Source organism: Protopterus annectens, chromosome 1.part2 (genome assembly GCF_019279795.1).
Source record: "Protopterus annectens isolate FY-2018-M chromosome 1.part2, PAN1.0, whole genome shotgun sequence".
Lineage (NCBI taxonomy): Eukaryota > Metazoa > Chordata > Ceratodontiformes > Protopteridae > Protopterus > Protopterus annectens.
Window position 1 is genome coordinate 361269259 of NC_056727.1, and position 22548 is coordinate 361291806.

Here is a 22548-nt window from a genome sequence, read left to right on the forward strand (position 1 = left end):
TTCCTTTCTCCCATCCAATCGAAGAGGCACTCTGTTTGACATGTATGGGCAATCTATTCCAGAGTCTGGGGAGTCTCTGTCAGAGGAATCCCCCCTCCAGCATTTTTTTTTTATTGTGATGACAAGGTTTAGATCCCTGGTGTAGCATGTCCAACAGCTCTGGGTTTGACATGGCCTTGTATAGCTGGAGTTTTTAAGGTGGTCAGCGGGGCATTTGCTTTAGGCCTGTGATTCTTTTAGTGAGGTATTTCTGTGGCCTTTCCAGTTTGTGCAGATTGTCTGAAAAGGTACATACCAAATGGGGCATTTGATTCTAATAATGGGTCTGAGGGATGAGTACAGTGGGACAATGACCTCCTTTTTCTTGGATGAAAAGCCCTTAGTGATGAGGTGTGCCACATAGAAGGATTTCCTGACTGTTGTGGTGTACTGCCACCTATTTTTCCCAAAGGGATAACTATACATTTCTTGGCATTGAGCTTGAGCCCATGGCTCGACCCTTTTGTAGAGTATCCACATCATTTGGGATGCAATAATCAGTTTGCAGTCATCTGCAAACTTTGTTTTGTGTTGGCTTGTACTTCAGAAGTAGATGCCAAACACCCAGGACTGAATCACTTGTCTGGAACTGGATTTTTTACAGTGTGGGTTCTATCAGTAAGCCAGTCTGCAACCCATTAGAGATTAATGCCCAGCTTAGTAAGTTTATCTATGATTCCAGAGTGGGGGATGGTGTCAAAGGCCTTGGCAAGGTCTAGATAGGCTGTGTGGACCACCATACCCTTGTCCATGGCTCTGGAGACTGATTCAAAGAAGTCAATCAAGTTCAGGAGACAAGATACTGGGGTCCAGTGTTTGAAGGTTGCAATGTCTTTTGTTTATAAGTTCCATGATATACTCTCCATGGCCTTGCAGATAAGGGGCTTGCAGACTGATGGGGGGGTAGTTTCCGCCATCCGGTGGATCCGCCCTTGTGGAGTGGGATAACTGTAGCTGTGTGCCACTCAGTGGGCACAAAACCTGACACTTAGGTGAGGTGCCAGTTCATATTGTTGTTCATGTAGTCCGGGATGTCATCTGGTCCTATGGATGCTGTATTCTTAGCTGAGAGTGCATTTTACCTGTGTGGGTGAAGTTGGCACTGAATCAATCTGCTAGGATATTGGCAATATCCTTGGCATCTATATTTAATGCCATTCTGTTTTAGCTCAGAGCAGATCTGAGACATAGTTATAGAATTGTTGTCTTTGGAATCTTTGACAATTTTACAGATTGGCTTTTTTTGGATGAGAGCATCTTGGTTCTATTTGGGATGTTCAGCAGTTGAACTTTCAGCTCGTTGGTAATGACCAGGTCTAGGATATTGGAGCCCCTGGTGGGATTATGGATAGTTGATCCAGGCATTGGAATTTATGAATTCCAAGAACGTGTTGGTACATGAGTAGCTTTCCCAGTTAATGGCAGGGTAGTTAAAAATCCCCAGTATTAGGGTGTTTTTATCTCTATCTTTTCCAGTATGTTATGTTTAGAAGTAAGTGAGTGAGAAGGGGGGGTGGTCAGTCTTACCTAGTGTTAGTTGCACCTGGAGAATTTCAGGCGCATTGTGTGTTGGGCAAGCCTGGTGGTGGTGATATCCTTCCTTGAATATTGACACTCCTCCACCTTTAGTGTGCTTTGGTGGCCAAAAGTGTGGTAAGAGTTGTAGCCTGGTATTTGCAGGGTGCTCTGGAGCCTTGAACCAGGTCTCAGTTACTGCACAGATATCAATGTTCTCCATTTTTAGGAGTGCCTCGAGAGAGTGCATTTTGTGAATCTTTAAAACTGATTTTATTAATTTTAGCTTTTTCTGACTATAGTTTTCTTTCATATTGACTGTAGGACAGGAGTTGGTGCCTCAACCGTAAACTCTCTTCCTGTCTAACGGTTCAGTCCTGACATGATCTGGTCATCATCTGTGTGGAGGATATATGTTTTCTTTGTATCTGCTGAGATTTCCTGCGTACTCTTGTGTCATCATAACTTGTAACAACACACTGGATGAATCATCATACTAAATTGTTCATAAATACATTGCATTTACCATTGCACTTGTGACCCATGCTAAGGGTTCCACTTGCCTGTTTAATAAATTGATAAATAGAAATATGTAGTATTTACCTGATGATTTTTTCTCCAGAAGGAGATGTTGCATTACCTCATAAAAGATGAGAACTGGGTGCAAATTGCTCAGTCCTGCAGATGTTAGCCAACTTTCAACTGCCGTGTCTGGTCTTTGAAGTCTGTTCACTGGCTTTGCAGGAAGACTTCTTACTTCTGGACCAACTAGACAACGATCCAATATGTTGACTTGACATGTTCCCTGCCAAGACCAGAGGCATGGCATGCTGTATATTAATGCACACAATATTTTGTACCTCTTCTACGTGCCTTGTGGCAGATTATGGTACAGGCAAATGCATGTTCTCTGAATAAGTCTGTTACTTTCTGTCACATTTGTTGCATGTATACTTTGCAGCAGTTGCAGTTATATACTAGATTTTGTAACTACACGTGTCAGTGTGCCCTTTTAGCTTTCTTTTTTTCCTCCCCCCAGTATGATGTATAGAGGCACTGGAAACATTGCACTGTTTCCTTCTTTTTTTAATTCCAGTGACATGTCCATGTGCTACCCCATCTTGTTTTGAGCCAGCACACAGAACTAGAGCTCTTTGACAAGGTGCCACTGACCTGGCCTTCTTGTTTTGTTTTCCAGACACTCTTCCCATCACAGCAATTGGATGGTGTAACAGGCACACTGTGCACTAATGCGCACGGCAAATTCATCTCTGAATTCAACCCCAAGGACTTTTGCACTCTCTAAAGGTTGTAGGACATTTTTTTATAAATGTTTTTATTTAAGAATTGTGTCACTATAAAGCTAGTTTAGGCCTTGTGTTACAAATTTAAATGTTCTCCATGTGGAATCCCATCTGATGTTTTGTTTTAGCTATCAATAAAAACAACTTTCAAAATTCAAGTGCTCCCAAAACTCTGCAACACAAAAAGAGCTGGATGAGCTTGTACCTAACTTGTGCTTATGTAAAATCCTGCTTTACAAATTTCTTATGTCAGTACTCGGGTTCCTTAGTCATCTTGCACCAGTAACTACAGACAAAAACTGTGTTCAAATATTATGAAAGAGGGCTTGATCACTCCTAATGGTGCATGTGCCTTATTAATGTGTTCTAACAGTCTTTGTAACAGACTTACTAAGCTGGTTTAGAAAATATTTATTTTGATGTATTTCTTTATAAAAGGAACACTATAGTAAAATATGGAAATGAGAAAACTGCAAAATCCATATAATCAGAATGCATGTTGACATGTTATATTAGACTTAATTATGGAAACTCTTATAAATGGTCTAATGTTTCATTAAAGATTTACAATATACCTATTACTGAGTAGTAATAAACCAAATAAATGACTTTATTCCAAGACCAGGACCCCTGTTAATATATTTTTATGGTGGAATTATATCACTTTTCTTAATTAGATTATTGCCCCCTGCCTGACTACAGGATGAGCAAACGTGTGTGCCCAAAATGACAGTATTAGGTCACGGTACTTTACAAATTCTCAAAACACATTACATCGGAAGATTTTTTGTAACATCCTCCTCTATTATTTTGCTGCTGGCTTTTATTGAGTACAAACAGATGGTGGTGTACTTTTTTATATGAACTTTGTATTATAAAGACTGGATGTGTTTAAGGTCTTTACAGAAAGTAGTAACATAAACGTGGGGGCGTTGTTTGCACAATACATATCTCTGTCCCTTCAGAACATCAGTGACATCTGAATTACATAGCAGGAGTAATTATGGACTGTTTTTCTATATATTTGCAGTTTTTTGCAGAGTCGTGCAGTTTATTAGACTCAGACAAGAACAAAATCTAATCTCCCAGAATGCACTATGTCATAGAAGTGCAGCATTGCTATGATTTATTAATCCTGGAAGTACAGAAAATATGAATGAGGGTCAGTCACATCTGAATAAATGCATATCTACTTCCATTCAAACTTGAGATTAGACAGTTCTGACAGTCACTATAATACATGTCTTTCATTACAGGAGAAATGTAGTTATCTCATGCTAGATAATTTGTTGCCTGATGAATAATTTAGTTCTGTTACTGTTGTTGTCTCCGTCATGTTACTCAGGTTCAGAAAGCAGCAGGTCTCCATGGTCATTCAGTCAAGCAATAATAGTTTCTATCAATCATCATTTAACATCATGTTTCAGATGACATTTAAATCTACCACACAAGAATACACAGCATGTATATGTCATACTCTGTTGAAACATTTGAAAGAAAAAAGCCAATAAAACATAATTTTCTACAAGCATGGTCAGAATAAAATACAAATATGAGTTACATGGCCATACATTAATCATGTGTTTACAGAAACATTCAAAGATGCATAGTTTCTGATTCATTTACTTTAGAAATAAAAGCTTAGATGATACAGCATGGAACTAAAATCACTAAAGATAGATTGTTCAATACTTACAACTGTATGCAATTTAAAAAATGTATGCAGTTTTGAACAAGCATAAAAGTGCTTAATTGTTAAAACCCAACAAATGTGAATCCTGCTTTTACAAAAGCACCTTTAGTTTTTACTTCTGCAGTTTTCTAACTCAGCCACAAATCAGAGCCAAATGTATTAGTGTAATTCTGAATAATAATAACAAAGTCCAAGAATCATTGTGCTTCTGCACTAGTGGTGGTGTATGCCTCCAGGCCTACAAGTCTACAGTTGGATAGTTAAAGTCACCCTGTAAATGGCACTGGGTTTAATGCTGAGTGACTCCATTTCCTGTTAATAAGCATTATTGCTGTCTTGGGGAATAGACGGACTTCTATAGCTATCTAGAATGTGCTATTGGACTTTGTTAATGTTGAGTAGAACATGAAGGGGGTCTAATGTATCATGCTGCTTCACCAACCTTGATGTGAGCCTTTTCCAGACTAAGACTAACATACTACCACCTTTTTCCCCAACCTGTGAAGTAGCTGATTTACAGTCAGAGTACTCTTCATTGATTTAAACCATGTATTGGTCACTGCTCAGACATCAGCGTCATCCAGTGTGAGGAGGGCCTGTAGGGAGTGCAGTTTCTTATATAGTCTCATAACATTGATTAGAAGTATCTTCAAATTTTCCTTTGCTTTTTTTCATTGTGTTGGTAGGTTTATCTGGTTGGCATTGCCTACAAAAGCCAGTATGGCAGGGTACAATTTCTTAGTCAATATTCAAAAGATTAGAGGGAACAGATTCAGGCTATCCCTGGTGAAGCAGTGTGGTCTATTGATCATATCTGGCCAGACTGATAGATATTGTACCTCCTTCAAATGACACCAAAAGCTAAGCCAGTTTCATCATCTGTAAGGTTGAATGCTGCTCAATGCTAGGCTCATACCTGCCTGGGATACATAGCCCACATAATATCTCCCTCCATTTGGTCCAGGGAGGTACATCACATGTCATTAACATCCACATATACTGTGACAGAGTCATACTGGTACTTGTTGTTCAGTGATCCGAATGGTAACAGGTACATCTGTAAACTTTACAATGGAGTCACATATGATTACAATATTAAGTTGGGTAGATGCCTGCCTTATGGGTTTAGCATCCATGAGTTTAGGACTCTGAGTGCTATGTGAGATGATAGGCTTTGCAGACTGAGTGTGCTTATTGTCTGTACTACATTTTTGAGGCATTTGTGGTTTGAGTAAATTGATCTTAAGGCCCTCAGCATATAAAGGATTATGCATTAATGAACACTGTGGAGAGGTGTGTTTTGTGTCATAGTGCTGATAATCCTAGTGTCTGTACTGCCTTGTGTCTGAGATTTTGGCCTCCAGTGACATGATATATGTTGTTGCTGTTGTGCATTTCTCAAATACTGCATTATGCTGCATGATTATTAGGGGATTGTCTGACAGCATGAAACAATTCTTACATTGTCTGCAGATACTCATCTTGGTCAGGCTGACTATAGAAATTGTGGGAAAGTGCTGGTACATGGTTTTGACTGGAGTGATTTAGGAAGCGGGCATGTCTAAAACTGCTGGACGAGGGAGCTAAGTTTTGTTGGGTCTATAGTACGTGATCGAACAGTGAAACGTTCGAACAAGTAGTAATCGACTCCTAAATGTTGAACCGTCGGAATGTTGACCGGTTCAATGGAGATCTCTGTATAGTGCAGACATGGAAGTTTTCCATTGTCTGCACTGTTGTGCGATCTTGGAGTTGGCATATTTAAGTAGCGGGGGGTGTGGGGGTGCAGGGGGTCTTGCCCCCCTGCTTGGGGGGAGTGCAGGGGGTCTTGCCACCCTGCTTAGAGTGTTTTTATGGTTTGTTTGGGTGTTTTTATGCTTTTTTTTTTTTGCCGTTTGACATTACATCATTTCGACATTTTGGGGTCGATTATTACGTGTTCGAACATTTCACTGTTCGATCACATAATATAAACGTATTTTTTTCTATGGTACAGAGGAGGTGCTAGCAGTTGGCAGAACCAGCTGGATTCGTTATTTTAGGTAGACTATTGAACTTATGGGGAGTGCAGTAGAATTCTTGTGCAATGGGGAGAATGATATCCTAGGCTCGGTTTACTGCAGCTCAAAGTGTCTTAGTTGCATTCAATGCAGATCCCTTTGTCTGTAGATTCAAAGTACTGAAATTTGTTAAATTTGGCAAGGCTTCTTATAGAGAACAATCTCTTGTGAAGACAACACACTATAGACTGAGTCCATGTAGCAGTGGTGCACTATAGATTGAGTCTGTACAGCTGTGGTGAACTGCGTGCAGCTCAGGGTAGCTCTTTTCTTCCGTTTTTGCTGAAAAATGCTGTTTAGAATGCATAGGGGATGCCAAAATCAATACAGCTCTTTTTTCATAATTCCTGGACTTGTAATTAAATGTCTCAGGATAATAATGAGAAACTAACTAAAAAGCTTAACTGCAGCGCACACAGGCAGATATGGATGTTAATAATTCTAAAGTTATGTAGAAATATTAGCACTATTTTTTATCAGTTTACTTTGAACTGATTTAAACTGTAAATTTCTTTGCAGTTCTTTTAAGTGTCAGAATCGATATTTTTACTTATTTTCTGTAAATAGTATTCCATAAGCTTTTTGTTAAAGTGAAATAATTGTACAACCAGAGCACCAATATAAAGCACTTAGAGTCTGAGTGTGGACAGTCCATATTTAATATAATATGTAGCTAACAGAGTGAGAAGCATGGTGTTCCATTTTACCTGATGATGATAAGAATGGTGCACAATGTTAGTTCTTATTAGACCATCAAAGAAATTCAACAAACCCTATATGGTCTTTTTCCTCTGTGTGAGTGTCGTGCTGCAACAAGCAAATGGTCGCAGAAACTTTTAGATTCAGTAAGCACCATGTAGAGGTGTGCACCACTGCAGAAATGAGGTAAACACCGTGCCGTTTTAATTACAACATAAGCAGCTGAACTGCATGTTAATCAACTAATCCAGCATGATGGAGCTATTCAACAAGCTATAAAGCAACCGTGTAGACTCAGTGATAGATTTTCCTGTGAATTCTAAAACCTTTTGGAATACAGCCACGGAAAGGAGTCTACATGGAAAGAATGTTAGGGGTTGCTGCTGCTTCAATTCATTTGTATGCGCAGCAGGCTGAAATCTATGCTACTGCTGCTGCTGCTGCTAAAAGACCATGGCCAAGAAGGAGAAGATTTTCGGGCCTCATTTAACTTTTCACAACCTACATGATGTAGAAATTGTAGAGCACTACAGGGTAGATAGGGACACACTACAGGAATTCTGCAACCTCTGTCATCCTTAACTCAGAGCCAGGACCAACCAAGGTGAACCCATCCCAATGGAGACAAACATATGTGTAGTACTCAGAATCTTAGCTACAAGTACCTTTCAGAGACCAACGGGGACATGCTGAGGGTGTCACAGGCATCAACATCCAGGATCCTCCATCAATTCCTGAACGCTATGCTCCAACATGCCAGTAACCACATATATTTTCCCTGTACTCCTGGGGAGAGAGCCAGAAATATGCAAGAGTTCTACCATGTAGCACACTATCCTGAAGTACTGGATGTCATGGACTGCACACATATAGAAATTAAGGCACCACCCAGGGATCAGGATAGGCTCTACATAAACAGAAAGGCTACCACTCTGTTAATAAATGAAAAGTTCTCTCAAATAACCTGTCCCTGAAACATGTCTGCAGATTTAAGGTAGAATATTCCATGTAAAGGAATTGCCAATCATATATACCCATGAAATTCCCTGACAAACTTGCCCATGCCATCAGTACACTTATAACTAATGCATATAGATACAAGTGTAAAAGCCCATGATAATGAGTATATATATATATATATATATATATATATATATATATATATATATATATATATATATATATATATATATATATATATATTAAACAGATTATTCAGAATTATGTCAGCATATGCAGTATGTAGCTGACAAAATGCAACCATACTTCTCAAAATCAGTAATTCTCTGTGCAGATATATATCCCAAAGAAATAACCTCTCTTCTGTATTCACCACATAAACAATTCTACTCATCTTCAGTTTCCCTGGGTACATGGTAGCCTTGTGGTGTAGATTCAAAGCTGTCAGCACAGTGAAGATGCAAATGAGGTATGAAGTCATTAGAATTGCTGCATCCCAAATCCTTGGCTCCATGTAGCACATGTAAACAGAGTGCACGGACTGTTTCATTGTTTGTTTTTAATGGATTGCAACTGTGAATGATTACTGGTTGGAAAAATGTAAACACAACAGCAATGCAGATTGCACTGCATCCAGTGGATGTGTCAGGTTAGACTTACAAAGTGTTAGATGTACTTTTTTCAAGGTTGGACATGCAAATAACCAGCACACAGTTCACAGGTTCTGTTCATTAACATCCAAACTCCCTTGCATTTGTTGGCAAATATCTCTTTTTTCCTGTAATTTTTTCATTATTTTTTATTATTTTTTGTCCAGTGTTTGCGAAATGCGGTGTTTAGAGCAATCATGGGAAAGGAGGAAATGAATGACAGGATTGGCTGTGCTTGTCTCATTTGCTAGAAGCATGGCAGTGCACAAACTGGATAACTGGATGATCCAGGAAGCAGACAGGACCCAGACAGAGAAAACTAGAAACTGGATACATTCAATTAATTCTATTGGGCACCATGCAAATCTGCTAAGTGGCATTGCTCGGCAGTTAACATAGAGACCTTAAGAATTATTAGTAAAATAGGGAATGTCATGTAACTAGTCAAGTGGCAGCAGGTGTAAGTGTAGGGCCTGAGTACAGATGGTCCTGGGCCCTTACAGGGTGTGCAACCTTTTTTTTACTATTGAGACATTGCAGTTTATAGCAATGAACTGAAACATGAGCAAGTGTTATTTCAACGGTCTTGTGGCAACAGGTGTAAGTGTAGGACTGCCATACACATGTTCTTGGGTTTTAGTACAGGATATTCCATACACTTTTACTATCATTCCACTTCCCATTATATTCACTCTCAGTTATAACATGTTAGATAGTGGAGCTGATATTAATTATATGTATGAGGGATGACACACTATTATTGTGTTTTTTATTTATTTATGTATTATTGGATTTATTGTCTGATGTATGACTGAGGGTATACTGTACACTATATTTCTGTTAGTATAATTCTGCTATCTGGACATGCATGGCCTTCACATTAGCCTAAGATACATACACTACTGCCTCTATATCCAATAACTTTGTCAGGTCACACACATAGATGTGTAAAAGCTCATGCTGTCACCTGCATTTATGTATGATGCCTGAGTATGCCTGAGCAGGACTTCTTCTGTGGCAAAGATGAAAAATCAATGTTGTAGAAGTAAATGTGTTGTCTCTTATGCCTAGGTTTGAATCTCACAGTGTACAAATCAGTTTTCGCATTCCTGATTGCTCGGCACTGCTGCTCTCCTTGCACCATTGTGCAAATGTGTTGAGTGGTTGTGAGCAGTTCCGTAAACGCCATAACTGCAATTGGCAGGAAAGCATCAGTCTCCATCGCTCTAGATAAACTGGTAGAATGACATGGCAGGCATTACTGGGGGAAGTGCCAGGTTTATCACACAGAGGTGGGGTGTCCAGGAGTCCAGGATATTCACTGGACTTCTAGTAAAGTAACAGCCACAGGCATCTTCAGAGAGACTATTCTGGCTCCCAGTACAAGTCTGAGGCATGGCATAGTTTAGCCCAGGCTGTATCCAGTACCACTGGTATACCACGCACTGGAGAGCAATGTAGCTATCATTTTAATGACCTACAGAGGAGGAAGAAGGATACTCAAGACTGTTGTATTGAGGAATTTAGGACTGAGGACATCCCACATCTGTGTAAGTATCAACTCAAGAGAGCACTTGTAAGACTTAAGAAAGCTGAATATAGTCAAGACTGGTATGCATAATGGCCCTCTGTTCTTTTCTTATTTTTTCACAGCTGCCAGTGATTGGGAGTGAAATGTAAGGGCCTACGGGACTAGATTGGAGAGATTGAGGGGAGCAAGTGTCATATATGCAGCAGAAAAGAGGTGTTATTGTAGCATTAAAAGTTAAATATAGCTTTTTGGTATTTTATAGAGTTGTATGAAATTGAACAAGCATATCCCAACTGTAAATGCAAGTAATCATGCATTAGTCTGTAGCACAAAGCAATTGTAAGAGTCCAATATTAGACTTCAGTCAGATGTTGTGGGTTCAAATACCACAATTCACAACTATACCATACTGTTATTTCTTCAACACTATTTATATTAAATTAAAACCTCTATACCAGTGGTACAAATGCCATGCTGTAAACTGTAATCTGTATAAAAGGAACACGCATATGTGCAATATATGCACATTTCAAGGATTACTTGCAGCAATCTGCAGTATAGTGTGCATCTGTTAGGAGGTAGATTTAAAGGTAAAACTTAAGATAATAGAGTTGTATAATTGTATTAATGCATTGTATGTCACATATGATGATACTGGTCTTATCTCTTTTTTCTCACACCCCAACCCTTACCTCTCTTTTTATATTTTCTTTATTTTTATTTTATTTCATTTTTAAAAATATATTTTTACTTAACTATTTTATTTTATATATTTTTTGTTTTATTTATATTTGTATTTTATTTTATATTTTAAAGGTTATTTTACTTTTCTTTTCTGTTTTCTTTTCTTTTTTTTATTTTTACTATGTGTCATCAAAATGTGTCCATATCATGCATGTATACCACATCAGTAAATGTTACACATCACAGCGAGGTAGGCCAGTCCCATTGGAAGAGCCTACCCCTGCTCCACCAACTGCAGCACTGACTCCCAGCATGTCTGGGAGCCAACCTGGCAGCACTGCCTCTGCTGACCCTGCACTACCTGTGCCCCCAGGTAGTCCTGCCCTGGAGGCTGGTCCAGAGGTACCCTCTGGGAGCACAGCAGAGGTGGTGATTTTGTCACATGCAGTGAGTTGTCAGGGAGGATGTGTAGGATGGTGCGCTGCACCATTAGTGCACACCTACACCATCTCTAAAGGCTGCTCTCCCTCATGTTGTGTACTAGGAGGAGGAAGTGACATCAAGCACTCCAGCTAACTGTGGAGTAAGGTGACAGTGATGACAGTCCAGTGGATGAGGATTCGATTCTTACTGTCACCAAGCTTCACAGCCATGGTCACAGGTTGTCCCCACCCGCACCCTAATAATGGTGCCCCACAACCTCCTGTGTCCATCACCATCTCTGTTTCTTGTCTTACTTGTCTTGTCTGTCTGCAATTGCTTCTTCACCTACCCAACTTATCTGATCCAGACATACCCACATCTCTTCTTCAACATTCCTCTCTATCTCTCTCTCTCTCTCAAAAAATAAATGAGGACCTGTCCTACAAAAAAAAAAAAAAAAGAAAAAAATAATCGCCCCATACACGTCTTCTTGACACACTTGATCGGTCCAATTGACTATAATATGATTGTATTGTGGTCACCCCTCTCTCTGGATGTGATAGTCCAAATTCAGTTAATATTCTGCACGTTTTCAATTTACACTGTTAAAAAAATGGATAGCTATGGTTCTTTCCTACCTCCCTCCTGCATATTCCTGTCATGCTTTCCCTTTGTTCTAACCCCTGCTAGCTCCCCAATTCACCACTTTCCTAGCTACCTCATTTTCACCAGTTTAATCTGGTCAAAAAATAGACTCAAACACAACACACATAAGTTGTTGCAAAATCAAAGGATTGCTTCATTTTTTGGGTTCCATGTTTGCCCAGAGGTGTGCATTGCCCACTAACTCACAGCAACTGTGAGCGGCAGCAAAATGATATGGTTACCTCTGTGTAATGCTGCTTAACCCTCCTGTGATATGCCAACATACAGCTGCACATGTACTATAAAGAATTCATGTTATTGCATTATCAATGTTTAAATAAATGTATTTAAAAGTATTCAATAGACCTGGATTTGAACCCAGTATCATTTGGGCCCAAAAAGGAATGTATCAACGCATTAACACATGCTGACACAGAGTCAGTTAAGCAGCAAGTGTGTTGCAGAGACTCAGTACTAACTGTCAGATTTCAGTACTGTGGCTCTCATTTGCACAATGCGTAGCTATGTGCAACATGTGTATCTCACATGCATGTACACTTTGCCAACCATTGCACAAACCTGCTGCTCTCCACACTATAGAAAAGTAAACATTATGTATTATTGCTGTTTACTGTCCATTTTCTGTCTATGACATGACACTACATGTAGAAACATTACACACTGAAGGCTCTATCTGATATGTCACATTTTTACAATGCAGCCATGTGTTGCCAACCCTCCCCAAGCACTGCAAGCCTTGTATCTCAGTACTTTTTCCACACATACTGTATATCACCTACACTACAGAAAGTAATATCAAATGTCGTGTGATATGCAATGCACACCAATCTGGTAACATGCAGTACTACAACTATTGACCCATAAGCCTAAAAAGCCTTATCTGCAAGGCAAGAGAAGGAATCAGCATCCACAGGGACATAGGTGATCTTTAACACACTTGACCAAACTTGTTCTGTTTTTGTCAAGAGTAGATCTTGCTTATTGAGCCTTGTGGACATCTTTCATACTGACGCAAAGACCTGGATGAGGGATAATAGGACATACCACCTATGTTGAGTTATCCAAGGCCTTTGACACTGTCCCCCATTCATTCATATCTCATAGTGAAGCTCTCCCATCTGGGAATTAGGCCATACAGTACTAGATAGATTGCCAACTGGCTTACTGACAGAACACACACTCTCAAAGTTGGGGACTGTACCTCCACCACTAGCCCACATACCAGTGGAATACCACAAGGATCTGTGTTGGGCCCTCAACTGTTTGGAAACTACTTCCCTGAAGCAAAGGCAACAGTAGATGGCCTATGGTTTACCAAGTTTGCAGATGACTGTTAACTGGATGCACTCATATAGAGTCCCACAATGATGATAACATATTACAGAAGGGGCTGACATAGACAAATAATCAGTGCCAAACTCATGGACCTAACCTTAAAGCAAACAATGTCTCATTGTCCCCTTTGGCAATGAAGTACCCCTGCTAATTCGGATATACATAGCATGCCCTAAGCTCAAATACCATGTTCTGAGACTTGGGAACACATGTTGATAGCAATCTACACTTTCATTACTATTTATCCATAGTGGTGAGACACACATTTTGCATTGCATACCTCTTACATATGGACATCATGTCCAAGACCAGGAAAGTCATAGCTATGCTGTACTCTACCCTTATCAGACCACTAATCGAGTACAATGCTCTCTTCTGTCTGTACCTCACCAGACACCTGCATCAATTGGGGGAAGCACAGAGGTTTGTGACTGGGTGAATCCAGGGCCTCCAAGCATGACATACATAGAAATACTGAAAGACTTGTCACTGCACTCAGTATCATGCAGGCTGCTGAAATGTGACCTATGCTTGGCCTACAGTGCAGTTATAGACCCTGCACTGCTGCAAATGCTGGGCATCTGCAAATCAAATGGGACAAGAATAACTTACACCAGGGTTCTCAACCTAACCTGTGACATAAACAAAACATGCTGGGGATACAGATATATCCCTCAGAGATTGACACTCCTCTGTAATTGACTAGCACTGCATGTGAAGCAGTGCTCCTCAATGACCCTGTTTCAGTGCAAACTTGACAACTGGTTGGACAATTGTAAAGTCACCTGTGGGGTGGCACCTATGTCCCTCATGGACAGGGCCAGTTGGTGCTGCTAACAAAACTGCTCTGCTAACACCATCTAACTATGCTCAATAAGGGTACATATGCTTTTACACAACTAGGCTTATAAACACCCTAGGGCCATTAGGCTAGTAGCCTATGAACCTATGAAAATATGAACCTATGCGGACTTCCCAACATCTTGTCTCCCACATGGCCTGGTGATGTCATCTACTATAAGTTGACCTGCACTCTTGTAAAAATCACACTTGTGCCATGGCACTTGCATAAAGTACTGTGTTCTGTAGTCTGTGTACTTGGGTGGGGGGTCAGTATTCACTACAGTCAACTTGGTGTGTGTGTGTGTGTGTGTGTGTGTGTGTGTGTGTGTGTGTGTGTGTGTGTGTGTGTGTGTGTGTGTGTGTGTGTATGAACCTCTTCTAAATGGACACTAGTAATATTCCGGCAGTGTGCAACAGACCTGTGTGAGTCGTTAATGCTAAATCATATCTGGTACAGCTGATAGACTTCCTCAAAGAGGTCTTCAAGGGCATGCATGATGACAGCAGTATCATCCTGTGGAACTTGACTAGGTCAAGGCATTTAACACAAATCCACACTGACGTATTTAATCAACACATGTGGCCATGCACAGCTACATCACCAACTGGGTAGATTAGTGTATTACATACTTGGCATCTCACTCTGTTGACATGTGTCCAATGATGAGATCCATACATCAGTGCTGTCTGCTAGGCCCTTTCCTGTCAATTATTTAAGTGATGGACATCACAGATGACATACACATCCTGGCTCCAAACAGCTGCTTGAGGGCCTACATATTGATAAGGCAGTACCTCAGAGGGGCCAAAAACATAAGACCTCCAAGGACAGCACCAATACCTGCATGGGACCTCAATTATGTCTTGGAGAAACTCACACTGCCTCCTTTTGAGCCAGCCTTAACAGCTGATATAAAATTCTTATCCTGGAAAACAGCTCTGCTCCTAGCAATAACCTCTGCAAGATGAGTCTCGGAGTTACAGGCACTCATGGCTGTGGAACATTTTATCATTTTCCATCCAGACAGGGTTTCCCTGAGGATGAACCCTACATTTATGCCTAAGGTGGTGTCCAGTGTGGCCCTTAACCAAACCATTCACTTGCCTACTTTTTATCCAAACCCACAGAACAAGGGTGAGAGACTTCTGCATTCTTTGGACATACACAGACAGCTACGCTTCTACTTGGACAGAACTAAAGCTTTCAGAAAGGCTGAGCAACTTTTAGTGGCATATGCCACAGGATCACAAGGAAAGGCTATCTCAAAACAGACTATTTCAAAATGGATAGGCCATTGCATTCATTTCTGCTACTCTCAACATGGCAAATCAGTGCCTAGGGGCATTAGGCCACATTCTACCAGAGCAGCAGCCACTTCAGCAGCCTTCCTCAGAGAAGTACCAACCAAAGACATCTTAGAGGCTGCAACTTGGAGTTCAGTGCACACTTTTACAAAGCACTACCACTTACCTCTCTACTCTAAATCCAGAGCAGGCTTTGCCACTGCAGTTCTACAGGGCCTCATAGCCTCTCCTAATCCTCTTTAGCCCAGCCACCCATCCTCAGCTTTGGGATTCAACCCAAGAGTAATGACTGCAACAGTGAAACACGATGAACATAGTACAGTTGTGTACCTACCATAAATGTAGATGTTCGAGTGTATTCACTGTTGCAGTCCAGGTTACCCTCCCACCATCCCCCTTTCATTTGCTGGGTCTTATCTGTACTTCTTTACTCTATACTACCTAAGTGGTGTATTTGCTTATAGATGAAGGAAATGTTTACTTTAGTGCATGCATGTTTATTGGCATAATCTATTTAGCCTACCCTTTTGGGGACACCTAACATCTGGGGCAAGAAAAACTGAAGAAAATGGTGTCGGTTGCATCTTTTATACCCCTGGTGCACTGACGTCAGGGAAGAGGTGACAGCAACTGACGCCAGACCAAGACTTTGGAATTTAGACCAACTGCGGGTAGCCTGCAAGCAGGATAACCCAAGAGTAATGACTGCAACAGTGAATACACTTGAACATCTACATTTATGGTAGGTAGACAACTGTACTTTTTCTTTCTTCTGAATGAGTACTAGTGTATGGTCTTTATTGGCTGCTGGGACCAAAGGTTTTCCACCCCTAATCATCTCTCTTTTCTTCCCTTTCTGCTCTGGTGATACCAGTGCTGCTCTATGTTTGCCCAAGCCACCTGCACAGTTTGGGAATTCCTGCTCTCCCCTACTATATGTCATTTGGCCAGCTTCTCTGACCTGCATAGCGAAGGGTAATCTAAAGGGATTGGGGTATAACCTACAGCACCATCATCGTCTGTTGAACAATCAGGACATGAATAAGTGACAGTGTTTGTTGGAACATGTTTTCTCTATGTGTGTTTTGTTTATTAGCCTGATATTTTGGTTTGCATTTCTGTTTCTCCCAAAATGATTTGTCATACTAAATGAAAGGTATGCTGTTTTGTTCTTATATTACTGTTGATTCCTTGATAACTTACCTACTTTTCTATTCATAACCATAGTAACATGTTTGCCAGCCTTGTTTAACATGGTTTGATAACTTGTGGAAAGGAACTACAAAACAAATAGCACAATTTATTAAGTATTTAAATCAGACTACTAATTTCCTGAGATATACTTATAATTATAGTAATGAGAAAATGAAATATTTGGACACTGAAATAATAAGGACCCAGGAAAGGTCGTCAGTGAACGTATTTAGAAAACCCACATGTAGTAACAGTTACTTGCACTTCAAAAGTTCACATCCCTTCAAACTTAAGAAAGGGTTGGTGAAGGAACAATTCATATGACTTGAAGTCCAAAAAATGAGAACAGTCACCACGAACAAATACCTTCTGTATTCAAGTTCCAAGTCAAACACAATTCAAACTGAAGATATCCACGATAAAAGTGTAAAAAATCATTTATTGGAAACACAGAATGAGCGCTTTCAAGGCTTTAGACTATGCTTCATCAGATACAAAACACAGAATGATTTCAAAGTACTTAAATATCACAACTTTTGGCTCATTAAATTTAATTGAATTAGATTGAGCCTTAATTGCTTCTTAGTAAATTAATCACATTGCGACATTCAGATGCAGTTTAGAACAGGTATACATTCTTATTTCAGCTTTCACTGTAAAGAAACATCCTATCACATTTCAACCCATCATAAGGACCCTCAGAAAACAAAAAACTATGTGAGTTTCAAAACAAAGGGCTCATATACACATTCACCGCACAGCAATGCATAGTCAGTAAAAGTACCATAGGACGCCAACTCAAAGCGTATACCATTTAAAATATGTACATCACTTACTTGCCCAAGATTTCTCCACAAAGTATTGTTGCAGTGTTCCTGATCTCATAAACCTTGCATGTATTTAGATCCCATCCCTTTATTGTCAGGAGTCCCATGAAAAACAAGTATTTAAACCCCATTCATCAGCGGAATAAAACTCAACCTGTCAACTACTGCAAGTTGAATCTCACGCTATTTGCTGTTGACATCACATGTCTAAGTTCTCAATAAGGAATACCTCCTATTCTAAGAAGTTGTCCCCCAGGTCTTAGTGCAAGGCGCTTCAATCCATCGGCTAAAAAAGTTTGATATAAGTCAACGTTAATGTAAACTTGTACCTCACAATAATCCTGGTTTCTATAATATAAAACATGCATAAAAGCATCTTTCATGTTCCTGTATTTTAGAACATGCATAGATATCTATCTAAATGAGCGTAAAGAAATATACACAAGCAAAACTAAAACTAAAATCCCTGCGGGCACCTGCTATGGTACTCGAGTGAAATACTAGAAAGCACACCTAAAGGTTTCAAATATCTCTATCGATCTCTTGCACAGTAAAATAAATCATATTACAAAATACTTACTAAATCAATATTAAACCATAAAGCCCTAACCTTTCACTATTAAGTAATAAGATATGTTATATAACTAAGGAATTACAGGAATTCCATAGAATCACCATAGTTTTCATAGCAATAATTGCTACAAAATGTATACAGAAGTATAAATGGATGTGAATATAGACATATACCAAAATATGTAATCAAAAGCATATCTGTGCAAGAAACATATACAAGATAGCTATGTCCTTAATAAAAGTGTATATATGTGCATACACAACTAAATAACCATGTTTAAAATGTGCGTTCAAAAACTTCACATAATAATCATGTCATGGAAAGCACAAATAATAGTGTGCAACAATATTACAGCATTCAAGACGACTGCTGTTTAGCATACATCTTATATTAAAGGTATGCCACCTCAATATATATGTACATGGTATATACCAAATAAAACTAGACTAGTTCAAAAACCAGATCTCAAAATCATTATATCGACTAAATATACATTTGTTATAAAACATATTTATAATGTAAAATATAAGATAAAAAGTCTATATCATGGATATCAATAGAAATGTATTTTACCTAGTTTACATCCATAAATATACATAATATTGTGAAATAAGATCATAGTTTTAAATTTAATGAAATGTAAAGTGATCTAATTCAATTTAATTTAATGAGCCCGCCAAAAGTTGTGATATTTAAGTACTTTGAAATCATTCTGTGTTTTGTATCTGATGAAGCATAGTCTAACTATGTCTGTGTTTCCAATAAATGATTTTTTACACTTTTATCGTGGATATCTTCAGTTTGAATTGTGTTTGACTTGGAACTTGAATACAGAAGGTATTTGTTCGTGGTGACTGTTCTCATTTTTTGGACTTCATTGCTAGTTTTGTTTGGTGAGAACGTCTTTAGTATTGAGTTGTGTTCTATATACATTTTGAATTCATATGACTTGCCAGAATGATAAGTGATGACCAGGTCTTTGAGAAGAAATGCAAAAAATAACAAAAATGCTTTCAGACAGGAGGTATCCAAGGAAGCTCAATACAGATAAATATAAGGAAATACAAGAAAAGAGACATACTTGTTTTGTGCCACTTGCAGACAGGGGACTTGACAGGGGACATACTCCAATGGGGATAACTTCTAAAGCAAAAACAAAGAGGTCATTTGAAACAGTTATGATGGTGGAATACTATATAGGCTGTAAACATGTCAGAGATATAATTAAGAATTAGGCTATTGTAAGGTTGCAGGGAGAGCCTGTTTTTTGTATAAAAAATGGCCAGAAACATAAAAAAATCTGCAATTTAGTGGTAGGAAGACTATACCACTACAAGATAAGAGAGAAGAAACTCAACCCTGTGGCTTTTGTAAACAATGTAAGTATATTTTAAGGGCTAGCAGCTTACATATAGGCATTAACAAAGAATTAAACATTACTCCAAAACTTGGTAATTGCAGCACTAAACCGGTTGTTTATCTTGCTATTTGTTCAACATGTTCAACATATTATGTTGAGAAGATGGAACACACAATATTAACAACCATAATTAAAGGAATGCTTTGTATAAACATTCATTAACCTCTTACGGTTTTATTATTATGGCAGCTTAAACTTAATACTTGAAACACCATCTGGTTTAAATAAAACTATTTTTATTACTCCTTCTTTAAAGGCAAGAGTGACTAAACTTAACACAAAAACAACACATCTTTGCTTGGGTTGTTTAGTAATACCATTATTTTATTACTATTTAATTTTTAGATTAGTGATACTTTTAAAGCATGAATATGATGATTTTAATTGTACATATGATTAGCAGTAATGGGTATTTTAGCAAGAATGATTTTGGATTTTGGGTTTTTACAATTTGTTTAATGTTTGTTTAATGTTCATAGGTTCATTGTTTTTAATAATGTTGAAAACTGATTTTTGCAACACTGCCTATTCCTGAATCCCAAAAAAACAAAACTACTGTTTTTTACTCCAACCCATAAATCACCTATTCCATTCTTCTCTGTAACCTCTAACAATAGTACCAACATAACCCCAGACACTACAACCCGCCTACTAGGTGTAACAATTGATAATCGTCTCAGCTTTGATGACCACATCAACTGCACCATAAAGTCTGTTAACAAAAAACTTGGTACCCTCTATAGAATTAAACCCTTCCTTACCCCTTCTGCAAGGAAAACTATTGCCCAGACCCACCTAATTTCCACCCTTTTCTATGCCTCTGTTATATATACTAACATATCCAAAAACAACCTCTCTAAACTCTCCACCTGTTATAATAGCATAGCTAGATTCATTACATGCTCCCCCTTTAAAACTCACCACTGCCTCAACCTCAAACAACTTGAATGGCTAGAATTGCAAAACCACATACTCTGTCAACAACTACTTATTACTCAAAAGATCCTATACCACCCTAACAACACTCCTATCCTCACTAATCTAATTACACTATATAAAAATCTAGCTACACTACACTCTGCTAATAAGATTCTAGTTTCCTCTATTAAATCCAACAACAAAGCCGGTGATTCACTTTTCTGAAACACTGCAGGTAAAAAGTGGAATCTGCTTCCTTCTGAATTATCAACCTTTTCTTCGACTACTCTATTTAAAAAACATCTTAAAGAACATCTCAAAACCCATTGGCTTTGTCCATGTGCTAACCCAGACTCATATATTTTTCCCCTTCCTTTTCTACTCCTCTAACCTATGCCTCCAAATCTAGCTATTACCCTTTTCTTCATAATATGAGGATAAAATATAACTTCTTTTTCTCTTAAGTGAGTCTTGCTCATACCTTCTCGTGTGTGTAGTAAATTGTTTAGTATAATTTTTTGCTAAAATTTTTATAGTTTATCATTTTTAATTTCTCTTTGAACAATGCTGCCTCTGTATTTGCTTTATCATGTCTTTTTATATTGTTAACTTTTTCACTGTTCATGCTTGGAGCTTTTCTCCCCGGGCCTCTACTGAAAATGGACATATATCCAGCTAGACTAGCCCGGTCCACAAATGTAAAATAAATAATAAAATAAATAATGAATAAATAGGTTCATAGGTAGGTACTAGGCCCTAGGGCCTATATAAGCCTAGCCAAAAAGGTACCCTGGCTTTCGCCACCCAAGAAAATTATTTTCCTGTGCCCCAGTCAAGCAGAGCCACAGAAGTGATCCCCGGGGTGAATTTCCTATTTCCCATCTAATCATCAAGATTTTTCTTGAAGAGTACTAATGAGGAGCTCTGTTTGACATAGATAGGTAGTCTGTTTAAGAGTATGGGAAGTCTCTGGGACAGGAATCTATCCCTCCAGCATGTTCTGTTTATTGTGCTGACAAGGTTTAGGTCCCTAGAGCGTGTAGCTCAGAGGGATTTGGATTTCTTTAAGTGGAGCATGTCCAACAGCTCTGGGTTTGACATAGCTTTGTATGTTAGGCAGAGATCGCCTCTGAGTAGGCGATATGTGATGAAGTAAAGCTGGAGTTTTTTGAGACGATCTGAGTAGGGCATCTATTTGAGGCCAGAAATCCTCTTTGTGAGGTATTTCTGTGGCCTTTCCAGTTGCTGTAGATATATTGTGAGGTACATACCAAAAGGGGCATTGTAATCTATAATGGGTCTAATGAGTGATGAGTAGAGGGGAACAATGACCTCTTTTTTTCTGGATGAGACACCTTTTTTGATGAGGTGTGCCATGTAGAAGGATTTCCTGACTACTGTAGCAATGTGATTATCAAAGGAGAGACTACTGTCCACCTGTGTCCCAAGGTCTCTTATCACACTTTCAGTGTTAAGTAGACTACCGCCTATGTGGTAGTTCATGGGTACAGAGTTTTTACCAAAGGGGATGACAATGCACTTTTTGGCATTAAGCTTGAGGCCATGGCTTTAACACCAAGCATCTGTCTCAGTGAGGCCCTTTTGTAGGATGTCCACATTGTTAGGAGTTTCGATTATGGCTCCTAGTTTGCAGTCATCTGCCACCTTAGTTAGCCAAAGACCTTCTGTGTTAGCCTGTACTTCAGAGAAGTAGATACCAAACAGGAGAGGACCCAGGACTGAACCCTGTGGTACTCCACTTGTCACCGGACTGAAGTTGGATTTGGAGTCTGCTACTTTCACAGTGTGGGTTCTGTCAGTAAGCCAGTTGGCAACTCATCTTGTAACATAGGGATTTATACCTAGTTTAGTGAGTTTATCTATAATTCCAGAGTGGGGGATGGTGTT